A 17187-nucleotide genomic window follows, 5' to 3' on the forward strand; every position below is an offset into this window, starting at 1 on the left:
AAAAAAAGCCTCTGTTTTTCATTTCTTAGATGCAAAGATCCCAGCACAACTCTCACACATCATTGTGGAAGCCAGAGTGCTCAATTCTATTTTTACTCATTCTCAGCATATGGCTGTTACTATACATTGACTATTTAGAAACACGTAGGGGCGTTCTTTCATGCCTTTATAAATAAATGTGAGTGATGCTACTGCTTATAATAATTCACTAAAAATAGTAGCTTCCCTTGGAAGATCACAAAAGCCTCTCACTGCTGAATCACCTATTATAAATCTTCATTTTTTGAAATCTTTTGCAGTCATGGGTTGATTTTTTTAACACTTTCTATGAAATTCAACTAAACCAGCAACAACTCCCACCACACAGTGGCAGGGGAAGAATAAAATCTCTGTGCATGGAGACAGCATTCCAGGGCTCCTGGAAGCCAAGCTCAAGGCTGCCCTGCATGCAGCCCCGCGAAGCTCTAGCACCGAAATGATAGATTGTTGAACACCCAGCCTGGATTAATTGGAAGTGTTGAGCTGCACACACTAAATTGTGAATCTGGTGACAGTTACAGCAAACATGTGACTGATGAGAGGAATAGATCTGTCGCCTGACTGAGTTTGATCAGGCCACAGCAAGCCCTTCAGAAGCCAGCACAGGCACCCGAGACCTTCTCATGAGAAAGCAGCCTCCAAACCAGCCCCCAGCATTTCTGCTCTGTCAGCTAATCTGAAACAGGACCCCTCTCCTGTGCTATTTTAAGCACATAATTACTTTATTATTGAACCAGAAGATACTCTCTGATTTTTAAAAAAAACCAACAGCATTTTAAAACATGATGTGCTTCAGTTGGTAGCTGAGGTGGCAAAGGGAATGGTCCTGCTCCACAGACCTGAGCTCTGGGGGAAGCTGGGAATGCACCTAAGCGTGGCTCTCAGTGGGTCTGACCCCTGACTTTTACAGGCAAAAAGCCTTTGGGAGCCTCCAAAGGGCAGCTGGTGTGGGAACATGCAGCTGTGACTCCAGATATCCACCGAGTTACTGCAGCACTGCTGTGGACAGGGTGTCAATTAGGAGACAAGGGATAAGTGAACAGAACAACTTGAAAAACAGGTATCTCCTTCATGACTCCAGACTGGATAGCTACCAGTAAATACCTGAGCACTCTTCAAAACATAATGGCAGCTGTAAAATATTAATGCCTTTTGAAAGTAGAAAGTGATCAGTTTTCCTTCTGATGTATTCTGATGTGTATTCTGCTTTCGTCCTGAGAATAACACGTGTCCTCCCTAGCTTCTTGGTTACATAGACTTCTGTATTTTCCTTCAGCATTGGGGAACATACTTTAAACACTGCACTTAGGAGTATATTTGAAGAATCCTACAGATTTGCTTTCTGTATACATAAACACAGCTCATGCTGCGCCAGATGACATGGGTGGACAAAAATATCCATCTCCACACCGTTTTTACAAGAACAGCAGCAAAGTGGGTTTACTCCAGCAGTCTTTTCCAGCCCATTCTTTGATCTGACTTCCACTGATACATTGATCAGGGCACTCAGTCCCAAAACCAGGTCTACCCAGAAACTCACCACCAAGGCATGTGGCATTAGTTCCCATGCTGTGATGCCCTGGATGCAATCTCCAAGCTGACAGCACTTGATTCTTTTTCCCCCCTTCCTATGGAAAAAGCCTTTCTGCAGACTTAAAATCTGGGCAGCTCCAGGTCAGACCTGGAGCTAGCGACATCAGCCACCCTTGGGAGTCCTGGGGAGAAAGGGGCACCTCCACCAAACAGGCCCACCAGCCTGTCCTCCTGTTCTCATCTGAGAGCGCCTGACCCTCTCTGCTGGTGGGGGTAGATCTCATCCTCTGGCAGGCAGATTTTGGGATGGTGACTCCCAGTGCCTCCCAGGGCATAGCAGCTTCAGAGAGCTCCTCTGCACGCAACCAAACTCTACATCTCCACATTCATCCCAGCCTCACCTAACCCCACTTATGATTATGAACTGTTTAAGTTTTCATTGAACCTCACCTCACTCAGATGACTTGCATGTTACTGGTTCTACTGGATTTTTTAAATTTATTTTCTGTTTACTGCAAGGGCAAAATATACCTGAGGAGCTGACAAAAGGGAATATGACACCTATTACAATGCCAATGAATCAGCCCTTTGCTGCAGCAAGCAGGACATTCCTGTTTCGCACGTAACTGGCAGCAGCACCATCCCAGAAACCTCACGATCCAGGTAAATGCACAAGTATGAGAGTCATCTTTTTTTTTTTTTTAAGCTGTTTACCTAGTTTGAGAAAATAAGACCACCATCATCGACACAATCATAATCCCCAAGTGCTGAATGTTGAGCCTAAAGCTAGACTGCGTCAAAATGCTTCAGCACTCCATGCTTTGTTCAAGCCCCACCCCAACACCAGAGCCTGAATAGCAGAATGATGAGTGGAGGAGCCTTTTCATGTTCTGGATTTGAACCTGTACACATGAGTAATCCCTCCTGAGGCCAATACTCGGGCCACAATGGGGTCTTTGTATTGCTCCATACATGCCTTTTTCAGAGGCAGCTGTGGAGCCACAGGACAATGGGTTTTAGGACCTTGACTGTGTCAACAGCAAGAGTACTTACCAGGTAATATGACAAGAATTATCTACCCTATAGGATGCAGTCTGGTTGAGCTCCAAGTGAGGGAAGGACTGCACCAGTAGAAGACACTTGCATGTGAAAGTTTACAGCCTCAACCGACAGACAAAGAAGCACTAACTCCATAAAGATTCTACAGAAAATAAAATCAAGAGACTTGTTTTGCTTTCATTTGCTAGCACAAACCAGCCTTGTCTTCCCTGCCCTTTGGGACAGGCCTTGAGCCACCTTCACAGACACCATCTTATACCCCAGAAAATTCAAAGTTTTGACTTGCTGAATCATAATCTATGCATTTTGAGGTTGCAGTAGCTGTATGCACTCTGAAATGCCCCTACAATTCCTCCAGATATATTCTCTCTCAGATAACTTTCTGCTTCTTAGAGAAACTAACCCAGATCTCACATGGGTTGTGTGGACACAGGCCACATCTGGTTTTTAGGGGAAAACTGATGAGTTTTATTAGTGGAACTACACTGCTTGAAGTAAGCTCTTTTTCAACACCTACATGTCCAAGACACAGGGTAAATTTTAAAGGACAATGCTAAGAATGATGATGCCTTTGTACATCATCTTTTTCTTATGACACTGTTCACAGCATTCACAGCTCAAGAATGCAAGGCCTCCTAAGTATGCCAGGTATCATTTTCATAAGCAAAGTACACAAGAAACAAGCACCTTCAAGTTGCAGTTGAAGAGACAAGGGCAAAAAGAATGAGCAATGGCAAATACTTCTGGGGATATTTTCCTCCTTTGGAAAGGGAAAGAACCCACTACACCAAGAACCCTGAGATGTTCTTACATTATGACAAGTCTGCTAATACTTTTGCAATATGAGACAATATGCAAAATATAAAATGGGCTTACTAAGCTTTGTGCTTTTTCTTTCCTTCTTCTTCCCCCACCCCACCATGACTGAAGTTTAGAAGAGATGGGATGGGATATCTAGAAAAAAAGAAATGAACCAGCCACTTTCTGATCAAAGTCAGAAAAAGGGGAATGAAAAAAATAAAGAGGTGGAAGAGTCCACACTCATCTCCAGTTTGACTTTTTTCAGAGCTAGTGGAAATTAATTCTCTTTACGAGGATCTGCTCATGTGCCTGTTGCAAAGTGAGATTCTCACCTGCAAAGGCTTTTTTGCATGTTTAAATGCATATGAACTACTTTGTGTGCTTGAACAGGAATGCCCTCAATGTGTAGGGTAAATGTGCACCAGCCTTTGCCGGACGCTACCTTGTTGACAAGGATAAACACAAGGAGACACACAGAAATTTCCAATTTTCTTCCACAAGCAAGCTTCAAAGCTTGAAAAAGTTAATGAAAACCTTCTAGTAGTTTTGTAACAGGCTCTTTTTGAGGTGAAAATGCACCATATTAATTATTTTCAGCAGAAATGGGTTTTTGGTGCCATCCAATCACAGCTATGACACCAGCAGCCCTTCCGCAGGAGAGTGACAGCTGAGTCACTAGTGCTAAAATAGGGATAAGAAAAGGAAAATGAAAAAGAATCTAGGCTACTTCCCCTGAGGAGCTAAATACAGTATTTAATGGCATATTTTTATAAGGTTAACAAATCAAATGCTTCAGCTGTGAATTGTTGCCATCATTGTGACTACAACAGGATGACCCCGAACACCCTATCACCATCTAGGTTTTTTCCTCCTGTGACACATAAATAAGGAGGAAGAGGCTGGGAGCAGCCTGGCCTTTCCCTGGTCTTTGGGGAGACAGGTTGTGATAGCCACCCAAGGATTCACCAGGACAAACAGCTATGCTGTCAGCATGGGGAGAAGGCGCAGGAGGGAGCAGCTGGGTACTGGTCTTTTCCTGCATCTGCAGCAGCTGCCATCTCCATCAGCTGCTGCCCCATGGCACTCTGCCTGCATGAGCTGCAGCAGGCAGCACTTGGGGTCCTCTTGTTTAACTCGCACTGAAGTGTTGTGTCCCCTCCCTGCCCCACTGCCCTTAAATGAGTGTGTCAAATGCAATTAAAGTCAGGATGGCAAGAAACCTTAAGGCTCTGCGTACAGAGGAGGATCTTTTTACCAACACCACAGAAGTGTTGGGCACTTTGGACTCCATGTCGCAAGCTGCATTTTAGTAAGATGCATTTTAGTGAAGTAGTTAAGAAATATATGCATACTCTAGAAAGTATCTGTTCAGCAGAAAAGTAAGAACTGAAGCTAATTCTGCACAAAATCAACTGACAAGGCCTTCTGTGTTAGGAGACCCTATATACAGTCATAAGGTTTTAGAGCACAACAGGATGAAATTTTTGCTTGCTTACCCAAGGTCATGTTTGCCAGCAATAGCCCTGGATCAGGGCTGCACCAGCAGAGCTGCTTTTGCACCTTCAGGCCCCAACAAATGGTTCCCACTGCAAGAGCCAACAATGTAATCACGAATGCAACATGATCATGGGGTGGTTCAGAACGCTGCCTCCTGATCTGATAGCCAAACACAGGAGTGCACAAGATACTGGCATGCAAGGAACTGGGCCACCTGGGCAGATAATTCCTGGAAAGATCATGTGCTAACCTTCCTTCTTGAGGGCAATGCCAGAGAGCGCACATCGGACACTTGTGGCACTGCATTTATATATTCTTTTTAGGGAGGCACTTTCTCTGAGTCCTAGAGTTTAGCCAAACCCAGCCACGCTTGCCAAACACACAAAATTTCTATTTAATTAATCCCATGCATGTCTTCAGCAGACTCCCTGTTGAGCTGGCTCAAAGCACCCCCTCCACGCCTTATCACAAACTCTGACCGTGTTTTTTTGACTACTTTAAGCATAATTCCAGCATGATGCCAAATAGCAAATAAGTCGCTGTTCGTGCAGAATGTCTGGCTGACCTCTGCAGGACTCTTCACATGAGAAAAAGTTTGCAGGATTAGGACCAAAGCTGGAAGCAGGGTCATCTCTTCCCTCTGCCCACACTCCCTCTCCCTTGGCTCCAGTATCCAGTACATGCTGTCCTCTTCATTACTTCAACACAGTCCTTAAGGGCTTAGACCTCAATGAAGAAAACTAGCAAGCTCTGTGATTCAGGATATTTAAAAGTGGAAAAAAAGGGCAACTGTTAGGCAGAATCTGCTAGGAGGAGGAGAAGGAATCGGCAGAGTGCCAAGAGACAAGAGTCCACAGTCTTCAAATTTCAAAGGTTTTCAGGATAGATGACCTCAAGATACATTCACAAGCTAGTCTGAACAAGTCACAGTTTGGTAGTCTGCTGGTTTTTTCCTCCTCTTTTTTTCTCCACCTGGATAACTCTGGATTTTTTCACTTGGTGAAAGACAAAATAACTTTAATAACTTCAAATAACTTTACTCCCCCGTGGCGCTTACATGTCAATTAGCTCTGGATTGCTGCTATATACAGGGACAGTGTACATGCTTGGGAAAGAGTCCCTGGGAATTGTGACACCATAAAATGCCTCAGTGCTTCAACCCTACCCCATCATTCTGGTACACCAGTCATCGAACACAGAATGCTTTCTTCTGCCGTGCCCCTCTCTGTCCCCCACTTCATCCATGGAATTAGGACATTGCTGGAATTCAGCACAATGCTATTTGCAGCCATGCAAATTGTACCAGGATTTGTCCAGGATTGTACCTCAGGCTGCCTGAGATTCAGCCCCCTTCTGCTGCCCAAAACCACAAAGACAGTGTTTGCATGTTTAGATATCAACTAAAGTAAAATGAAGGCTAAAACTACAAGCACCCCCTTTTACATGCAGACAGGGCAGGGAGTGAATGCCAAGACGCACTGGCACTAACCAGATGGAGCCTTATGAACATTTGATTTGTTTTACTTCCAGGTTTCCACCCTGACTCCCAGGTGCATGGAAGTCATCTGGGGACACAGTTCGGTTTGTTATCAAAGAACTCCTGGACCCCCATGTGTCAAATGACAATGAGCTCTGCTCTTCTGGTGAGGTATTTTTAACTTCAGGAAGTACCTAGAAAAAAGCTGGAGGACGAGTCCCATGAGCCAAGATTCAGGGAAACTACTGAGAAAAAGAAGGAAAATGTCTGGGAAAAGTCATGATGTCATATCATTGTCCTTTTAGACGGATTTTTGGACGTTGCCACACATGCTTCAGCAAGATTTCCACCCCACAGCCCAAGCACTGCAATACAGGCACTTAACGGGTTAAATCACATCAGTCCTCCAGATTTGCAGTAGTTGAGAGAAACAGTCTTCTTCAGGAACAGGAAAAATCCCAAGCATCCTGCAGGACACGATCCACGCTTCTCCATGTCTGTCCCAACACATAAGGGTAAAATGAAAAGCCTGGAACAGACGTCAGCAGCTCCCAGAGGTCTGACAAGCACTGGAAAGGAGAGCTTTCCAGCACCAAGAAAAGGCTGGGAGTATCACCTTCCCCTGGGTACATAGCAACAGTTGCTACTTTTGGCAGGCAGCGAGATGCAGTGCAAGACGTGAGGGTGACATCATTTGATTATCACCTCGCTTCCCTCAGATTCAATTGGATTCCAATAAGAAATTATTTTTAGAATTGCTACAGACAAAAGCCTTGAAAACTAATTTATTACAGATCTGGGTAAAGGAGGCTGGGGACTATATTAATAGCAGACAAAGCCTTAAAAAGGCCCAAGTATTTGGAACCCAAAACCACAGCAGGAATAGTGTGTACATATTAACAGCAAAGGTAATTAACCTTCTCAAAAACACACTAGAAGATAGGGTGGATTCTCCGTTGCCTTAAGCTTTTGCATTTAAGGCTGGATATTCTTCCAAAAAGTGGGATGAAGTTGAAACTGAATTTGGGATTTGTTGTTGAAAGATCTGATGGGAGCTCTGATACTTTTACTCAGAAGTCCTGCCCTTAAAAAAACCTAGAATCTTGCTTGTTGCCTGTGTTTGGGAAGTTAAGTCCTAGTTTGCTGATATAGGCATTTGTAGTTCCAAAGGAAGCTAAGAATTACTAGAAGATATAATGACACATGAAGTTAACTCTCCAGAGAAAGCAATACAGAGGGGAAAAAAAAAAAAAGAGCTCTCCAAAATGTTAAGCCTGAGGTTCATTGCTTTTGCCCTGGACACAAGAAATGAGTAACATCATTTCTTGCTACTCCATGACACCAAGAGCTTGGAAGTAATTGATCTTGCCTCCAATTTCAAGTTAGCCAAGGTGTCTGTTTAGGAGAAGAGGCTCACATGACAGGCTGGATCTTCTGAAGGAGACCTTTCCCTGAAGTGGTAGCAGCTCTCTGGAAATAAATAACTACAGGGATTCCCAGGCAGTTGTGGAATTGTCAGCAGCAGTCCACTGCTTGGTGGTGGCACAGCACTTCTTTATGTTTATGCAACTACAGGTATTAGTATTTACAGCAAGAGGCTTCTTTTTACATCCCTTACTTTGAATATTTGATATCCTATATGAATTTTAATGGACTGTTGTACTGCCTTCTGTTTTTTAGTTTGTCATTTAGTATGCTTGTACAGTGACAGACTAACGAACTACTGAGTGATGTGAGGAACCACGTAGTATGCCACAACTTGTTTTGTAAAATAACAGGGCAGAGCTTTCTCTACTTTTATAGCAAGGAAATAGTCTCTGCTCTGCTTGCCCCAAACAACAGTGAGAAAAATCTTTTGAGAAAGAAGGAAGGAAAACTAAAAAGCAGAACAGAAGTGAAACTGCACTGTCAGGTTTTCACTCTGTTAGATCCCTTGCAATCAAACCCAGGAAGGCTACCCAGTGAAGGGAGGGCCCTGGGCTATCACATCATCCCCACCACAAAACTTCTGACTGACGTAAGCAATTGACTCGTCTGCTAATTTGATTTCTACAACTCACTGCATCAGGACGTGACTGATAAGAGCTGACTAGGAATTCCCACAGATAGGGACTTTGCGGAGCCTTGCACGCCGCGCAGTGCGGCCGACTCCACCCATTTCTTTCTGCACATGCCAGTGTCACCCACAAATCTGAGGCAGACACACACGACTCTATCAGCAGGACCATATGTGTCTGCAGAGATAGCAAAAGCCAGAGACTGCCATAATTTAGCCAAATAAACAACTCCACATACAAGAAATGACATGTGGCAGAAGAGATCCAGGAAAGGACAAGGTTTAAGCCTCCTAAATTCAGAGGCTTTTTGCTTCAAGAGAGCAGAGGCAACAGGCAACCCAATAGCCACAGATTTCTCTGCAACACCAATTTCTATCAGGGAGAAGTCAAGAAGGACAAACCATAGGCAAAGCAGAGAATACAGACTTCTTCAAAACTGATGCATCTAAACTGAGGATTTTTTGTGTGTATGAAGGGCATTGGATAAACATTTGGGTAAGAATGGGGAAATGGATAGGAAAATCAGACCAGTAACAGGAGTAATGTGAAAATATTTGGTGGGGCAAATTGGGCAATAAATTATGAACCATCTGACCCACAGAGATTTATGAGAGACTGTCTGCCAGGGAGCTCAAGCAACTCCTTCTTCTGGAGTACGATAGGAGAGGAAGCACAAGGGCAAAGACTGAGACTCTTGTCCACTGGAAAAGCAGATTTTTAAAACCCTCAGAAGAAGGCAGGAGCGACTTCAAAGTAGACTCCAAAAGCTCAGGTCTCCTGAAGCTACCTGCCTTCAGCTGAAGGCTGCACAGGTACCTGTCACTGCCTCAAATAAAAGATGCAGCACTGCTGCTGGAGGGCTGGGAGGTGCCTGACCTTATCTGCCCAAGTATCATTGCACCCTCCTTCTCAAGGGCCTGCAAGGATTTATTGCTTCCCCTGGGGTATGCAGGGGTCATAGAATCACAGAATCCTAAAGGTTGAAAAAGACCTAAGATCATCAAGTTCAACCACAAACCTAAACCCAGCATGTTCAGCTCTAAACCAAGTCCTGCATCCACACATTTTTTAAACGCTTCCAGGGATGGTGATTCCACCACTTTCCTGGGCAGCCTGACCAACCTTTCAGTGAACAAAAAGGGTCAGTGTGCAACAGAGCATCAAGCTGCAACAGACACACTCTCCAGTGAGGCTGCATCCTTTCTCGCTGTCCAAAGTGCCCACTGAAGAACTGTGACCACAGCTCTGAGGAGCAGCACTCAGAGACCCTGAGTCCTGTTGGCTGCTCATGACAGTGACCCCATGAAACAGCTTTCTCAAATCAATATATGATTTTCTACTAACAGAAGGTAGGCAGTGTAATGCTTTCTAAAACTGACTCAAAAGAGGGTATTTGTCTCTCCTACCTTGGTCCCATGCCAATACATGTCCCAGGAGCTGCTGAGAAGCTGAGATTCCTGCAAACTTACAAGCAAGGTGTCTGATCCTGGTGAGTGGCTCTCGAACAACTGCCTATTTTCTGCCTGAAGAGTTTTTTTTAACTCTTGGCAGTTCCTTTGATCTGCTCCTCCTTAACACTGGCAAAAAAACCCCTGAAGCTGAGGAGGTAGCATCTTCCCAGTTAATAGGTTCAGCATTGTATCTTAATCCCTCCTGAGGCACCTTCCCAAAGTTATTTTACCAGCAGCTGCTGTCTTGCCTGCCTGGTTGTTCTTAAAACTACTTTGATACCAAACCAACAATACACACATCCCTGAAGCAGCCATCCCAGTAGTGGGGCATACACCCTTCTCCATCCCAGGTGGAGATGCATGCCATGCTGGGGATAGAGGGCAAGGAAAAGAGGGACAAGCCCCACAGCACACCTTTAGGCATCCTGGATGTCCAAGCTGGGAGCTGAGACTAGTGAGGCATCCTGACACTTGAGGTTTCTTTCAGAAGCCCCAAGATCAGAACTGCCCTGCTGCTCATGTGAGGCACAGAGACATCTGAAGCTGGACCATAGTGATTTTCTCCTATTCTCTCTTCTCAAAAAATACCTGAAGATATTTTGAGTTTCTCCCTTTTCATTGCAGGGATTATAATGTCTGTGCAAGTTGTTCTCATCCTTGCATATCCAGAGAAATAAACCAAATCATAATAATAGCATATGGAAAAGCAGAAATTTATCTCAAGATCATGGTGTTTTTATTAAGGTGAATGGAGGCAAACACTTATACCGCAATTGACAGGGAAGGCAGGCAGGCAGAAAGGTATGGGAAAAGGAGTTAGTAATAGAAACAATCTGGTTTCTACCAACAAAAAGGTGCTACAGACTTTCTTCTTGCCCTTCTCAAATAAATTACTTCTAACAAACAATAAAAGTTTGTCTAGCAATAAAACAGACAAAGCACTTAATATCTGTAATTTCAGCCTCAGAGAATAAACTATTTAATCCTTCATTTTTTAAATTTTGTTTTACTTCTAAAAAAGACCGCTAGCTCCTCACTCTGGTGCTTCCACAGCAATTTAGCAGGCATAAAATGACGAGATAAGAAAATGATAAATCTCAGTCCAAAGGAGAAATCGGTCTACCCTGACTCAGAAGAGAAACCTTCCTATTCGGCTCCTTCTTGAGAAAAGCTGGCATAAATAAATACAGTGCTTTCCTACCTTCCTCATTTAGGAAAAAAACACCATCACCGCCATGTGATACAGCCTCAAGACCACAGCTTTCTAGAAAGAAAGGTCAAATGAAACAGTTCTTCCTAAAGAGCTTTCCTGACTGCAGAAACAGGATCATACCAAGCAATGAACAGCACGACAAGTGCCTTAAATCACACATCACAGGTCCTGCTCCATCCTCCATGATGCCAGCATCATAGAGGACAGCAAAGGAGAGGGGAGGTGGGGAGGAAATACAGGGCTGCTCTCACAGTTTTTGCATTGACCATACATTTGCCTGACAGGTCCTGGAAAAGGCAGGGCCAGCTGGCCACCAACAACCACCAGGCATTGGACCAGGCCAACAGGAGCCCTCAATCTCCATTCCACCGAGGTGGAGGCATGACCAGGCAGAAGAGAAGGCAGGAAGCAGTGATCAACTGGAAAACTACCATGAAAAAAAACCAAGGACTACCACAAAAACATGAAAACCCAGGGAAAAAAAATCCTAACAAAACACTGCAATAGGTTACCTTTATGTGAATGACTCTTCACGCTCGCCTAGACTGAGTCACTCTGGGAACTGCCTCGCGGTCCATCTGGCTGCCAACTCCTGGCTAAACTTGAACATCCTGTGACTGAAATGAATGCATCAAAGGCTAAGGCACCGCAAGGTAACAAGGTTTTCTTTGTCCAGCACTTCCAGATGCACCAGCATTCCCCTTCTGCTAACTCTCACATATCCTCTGGGTCTGTGTTTGGTATATTTCTGACTTTCAGCAGCTGTAAAGAAAGGGTAGACTTGAACTTTGCCTCTCACTCTAATTTCATGGACCTCCTCAATCCATCTCTGGCCATGTATCAGTGATAGTATAGTTCTGGATGTAAAACTGTTTACGATTTTTCATTGCTCTGGACATAAAATTTTGCTACCACCTATGTAAACAACTTTCAAATACTGGAGGATGCAGTTGCTGAAGAGGAATGTAGGCATAGAAACCACTCTGACACGATCTTACAGAAAGTGAGACTGCACTGCTGGATACTGCACTTCCACAGACTTTCAAACCACTTAGTTGTAGTGGAAGGGGGAAGGGAAAAAAATATATTAAAAAAGTATTCTTTACATTCCCAGCTTTCCTCCCTAAATCAGGAACACACTCCTATCTCTTAGGTGGCAATATAAACTTAAATAATCTTTCCTGCCCTCACTAAAACTATTTTTAAACCAGTAGTCAGGTACAAAACAAATGTCCCATCAAATGCAATGGGTATTACTCAGTGATGATAAACACTATACACCCACCTAGACTTTTCACTTGATGTGGTTGGAAACTGCTATGTAAGGTGGAAAAAGTAAGGCAGGCTGCTTTATTTTTGGCATTTACTTTAGAGTTTAGGCTTACAGCAAGAGTACATTTACTCTGGCTCCGTGTGCTGCTTACAGCCAACTGTGTAAAGATATTTAGTGGCTATTTTTTTGTCTGGAAGAAAGACACCCCCCACCTCCCTTGTGTCTCCTACTCCACCACACTGCCAGGCTGCAAGAAGGGAGCGTGCTGGGAGGGGACCTTCTCCTTCTCGTCTGACAGAGCAGAGCTCAGCAAGGTAAAGCTCTGTCTAGCCAACAAAGCTCTTTACCACGAATATCCTTATTAAACACAGCCTTATCAGAGACCAGTTTCTGCAGTCTGAAGCAGTCAGGAATTAACTCTGTCAATATAAAATTTCAAGCCAGGATTAGAGCCCAGACCCAAGGGGATGTGAGCAAGCGTTCAAGCCACAGCAGAGCCACCTGACCATGCTCACACCATGGCAGGGGGACTGCCCAAGGGGCCAGGGCTCAGACTGTGCACCCACCACCCTGGTGCTACCCCAGCCCCCCGAAGGGCTCACTCCCCAGGCTGCTGCAGCAGGGGAAGGGGGATGCTGAAACTTGTCTGCCTAGCAGGATGGAAGGGAAAGGCTCTGCCAGTGCTTCCAAAAGAAGGAAGGCTGAAGGAAGATCCTGGTACAGCAGCATCACCTGTATGCAGAGGGCATGAAAAGCCAGCCTGAAAGGGGCAGACAGCACTCCACAAGTGTAGCCCAGGACTGCTGGCATGGGAGGTTCACCAGCACCTCGCAAAAAGGTGCCACCATCCAGCAAGGTGCATGGCCAAGATACAGATTCATTCAATGTGCTCCTTTGTCAGCCTCTGGCTCTAATCCCCACCCACAGGATCAGGCTGTGCCTCTTGCCTTATCCACAAGATAAAGCTGTCTATCCCCGACACAGCCCTCAGGGCTGTGGCACCAGTGCTGCCTCTGCCTTCGCTCCAGGGCGAGCCTCCTCCACTGGCACGGCACGGCACAGCATGGCACGGCACGGCTGCCTGACTGGCCTGCAGAAGGTGTGAGCTTTGCCCACAACTCCATGAGTCAAGGCCTTAATGGTGACCTTGCTTCTCTTACATATTGAAAGCTGCCAATGCTATTGATGGGGACTCTGTGAAACACGTTTGTAATACCGAGCTAATAAGGCAGCAGTGAGCCTCTAGTGCCCTGTCATTAGCAATCCCAGTGAAAAAGCCTTCATGCTACCTTTCCCTATAAAATACCTGTCCACCTCCAAGTAAGGCAGAAGTACATTTCAGTGCATGCTTAAACTACAGTAATTTTAAACTCTTTCCCTGAGCTTATTTTACAGCAGCTACTAAACGGTTAAGCTCATTACTGAGTCCAAATATGAACGTAGGGAACATACTTCCATTGCTTTTGGCACAAAGTAAGTGCAAAAGTTGCCTTTCTGCTTGACTAAAAGCCTGAAAAGCAAACAACGCACACAGCATACATTGTTCAAGAAGGGAGTGCAAACAAGCCTAAAAGCAGATTAACTTTGAAGGTGTCATGCAGGAGCAAAGCAGGCAGCACCTGCTGTTCCCAGCCCAGCACCCGAGGCAGCGGGTGCAGAACCCAGCACCAACTGGGATCCTGACCATTAATCTCCTCGTCAACACTGGGAAAACCAAAGCTGCACTTCAGAAAACATGCAGCTATTAAAAGAAATTAAAATTAAAAAAAAAGAAGAAGAGGTACAGTCCTAAGAGCTTTAACAACACAAGGCCTTCACTTCCAAAGAGCAAGAGCACACACTCCTTATTTTAAGACTTATTCATCCTTTTCTAAACAAAATGAAGAAGCTTGCAGCTAGCCAAAACCTTTAGGGAAATTTTTAGTCACCAGAGGCAGTAGCACATGCCTTGATTCCTACTCAAGTCTGCAGAAATCAGGTGCCCAACCCATCTGTGCCTCTGAAATCCCCTCAGTAACAGCTTAATGCTACAAAAGGGAGAAACAAACGAGTTTTGTCTATAGGCTGCTTCTCAAACAAAGAATACAAATTGCATGTGACATGCTGCTGCACAAGTTTGACTGTATGTGTCTATGTGCAAGTGGAAGGGCTAATGGAGAAGTATGCCAGCTTCAGAAGGGCATATTGCTGCCAGTCATTTTTAATAAAAAAATGAAATAAAGTAAAATAAGATAAAGTATAATAAATAAGATAAAATAAAATGAAATAAAATGGCATCCCAGAGATTCTCTATGCCCCATTATGCAAGACCATTGATTTGAGCAACCTGCAATTTGGAAGTAGCATGCACCACTGCCTGCCCATGGCCATGGGCCCCATGGGCCACACAGCTCAACCATCAGAACTGGACTTGCCAGGCACAGAGCACCAACAAGACTTCAGCCTACTGTCCTAAGAGCTAACCCCAGCCAAGTCCAAATCTTCCTCCTTTTCTTTAAAGGCATTTACCTCCCTGTCACAATGCATCTGTTTAGAGCAGCACAGCAACTCCATGGCTACAGCTGTGCAACAGACCTGCTGCCCAGGCCTGCCCCTGGACTGTCCCCCTGGATTTTCTGGAGATGATTAGGTGGTTGCACGAGTGTATTGTTTTCCATCTGTAGCAGTTCCTTTGTCTAGGAAGCTGCCTACCTGCACACAGCTTCACCACCAAGATGAGAGTGCAGGCTCATGTTGGGTGGCACTGCTCCAAACAGGGTTCCCAGAGTCCACTTGTCTCTTTTTTATTCTTCACTCTTCTCTGTGCTCTGCATCGTGCCTCAGTGAGCATGAGACCACCCTGGGAATTCACAGCCACGGCTTCAGATGAAACCAACCAAGCACTGCAAATTCTAGTATTTTATTAAAAAGTCTTGGTTCATCTTTCAAAAGCAGAGAAACAGCACAATTCAAAATTTAGATCTAATCTTCCTAGGTAGGATGCCAGGACTGAGGTGGGGAGCCAAGTCAGGCACCTATGAATTCAAGCTCTCACCTGGACCTGCTAGCTTCCAAAAGGTTCTTCTGCTCATCACTTCACAGCACAGCAATTTAACTATCATCTCCCCCATGCTTTATCTTCTGCAAATCTCCCTGGGTGATAAACAGTGAAGTTTGTAAACACACTGGCATTTTGATGTGGATTTTTGGTTCAAAAATATTCAAAGTGGCACACACTTGGCCATACTGGAGAAATCATATGCAGAAGGTTCCATCCTCACATTGAGCATCTGGGGAGAAACATCCAGCAAGGTGTTGGATGTGAAATCAGTTTGTAAGGGCCAGCACCTCCCTCAGTTGTTAGCATTTAAAAGAGGCCACGGCTTTCAGAGGGACCCAAGACAGACTCAGAGAATTTCAATTAGTTCTTCTAAATCAAGGCTCTTCTAAAATCAAACCCAGTGCTTACACCTATAATCATACCTAGGTTTTGAAATACCTTTCTCCTTTTGTATGCGTGCAAGTCTTTATTGAGGTAAATCTTTTATGTGGATGGTTAACTACAATACTTAAGTATTTCTTGAAGTAAACACAACTTAAGCTCATTTAGATTTAAGTAGGTGCTTGCCTGCTTTCTTTTCTGAAGGCAGATGAACTTAATTACATATGTACCTATTCTTCTAAACAAGGGCCCTTCGGACATCTAGTATTGCTTTTTGCCATTTATTTTTTTTTAATCAAGATGTTCACACCACACTACACATTTATAAACACAGTTATATTTATATCCTTATAATATTCTCAGACTGGAATATGTGAGTACAGAATATACTTACTTAGAATACATTAATTTTCATCTGAAGAAAACCATTTACACATACCCAGTTTCATTACAAATTCAGGCAGTATACGATTAGCACTAATTGTTGGAAATGCTGTTTTACTGTGTAACACACTGATCTTCTAAAACCTTGAACTGTAGTGTTTAATAATCTTTCCCTAAACAGGGGTCTAAACTTGGCTTCTCCACATGTTTTGTCTGACTGTATTTGACTTGTTAATTATCTGCCCAAAATCAGCACTCAAAGGAAAAAAAAATGTAAAGATCCATGTTAAGATAGGCATATTTGGATTCATCTCGTTGGAAATCAGTAATGCTAACTTTCACATTCTAAGTAATGCTTAGATGAAAGACAGGCACTAAGTACTTTCCATTGGAATGTGTAGAAGTCCTTGACAGTACCTTGTATAAGATTTTTTTTAAAAAGGCACAAGCACAGCAGACAATGAATGACCACTCTCCTACACATCTGTGTCTAACTTCTCAAGAACTTGTACCTTGAACTCAGTACAAGCTTGTCCAGAGGACTGTTGGGAGAGCCCAGGACAGGTCAAGGCAGGGACAGTGACTGAGGTCAGCTCACTGGCTGTAACACACTCTGTTAAAATTGCAGCTGTGCCAGAGTGGAGGTTTTATGCAGAAAAGGAAGCGGCTCTGCCCTTTTGCACATCTGCGATGCAATGCACTATTAAGCAAAATTAACTGATTATGTAGCAAACATGGCAAAATGAAGCCCTGACTCCTCTGACAGCGCTATCTCCTTTTTAATGAGGCACAGAACAATCTGTTACCAGGGTTAGTGCTGCAGACAGTCTTTATGGTAATGGGTCCCAGCTCATCTATTTTTTTTATACTTCAGTAGGTACTGCAGATGCCAGAGGTACCATACATTCACTGCTGAGCCTACAGGGGCACAATGTTTGGCCATGTCACTGGATATTAACAAACTTGTACAAAGGGCCTCCAA

At 44.2% G+C, this 17187-nt stretch overlaps 1 protein-coding gene and 1 long non-coding RNA gene across 2 annotated transcripts in view; one reads left to right on the forward strand and one right to left on the reverse strand.

The window, feature by feature from the left end:
• The window catches only part of FOXO3 (forkhead box O3), an 89008-nt gene that overhangs the window by 25456 nt on the left and 46365 nt on the right, over positions 1–17187 (reverse strand). The gene's annotated exons all lie outside the window — the stretch shown is intronic.
• On the forward strand, positions 8620–14673 carry LOC120510062. Its single transcript, XR_005629410.1, has 2 exons — positions 8620–8958; positions 11412–14673. It is a non-coding gene; the product is annotated as an uncharacterized LOC120510062 (long non-coding RNA).

This window comes from Passer montanus, unplaced genomic scaffold (genome assembly GCF_014805655.1).
Source record: "Passer montanus isolate IOZ18808 unplaced genomic scaffold, ASM1480565v1 scaffold11, whole genome shotgun sequence".
Classification (NCBI taxonomy): Eukaryota; Metazoa; Chordata; class Aves; order Passeriformes; family Passeridae; genus Passer; species Passer montanus.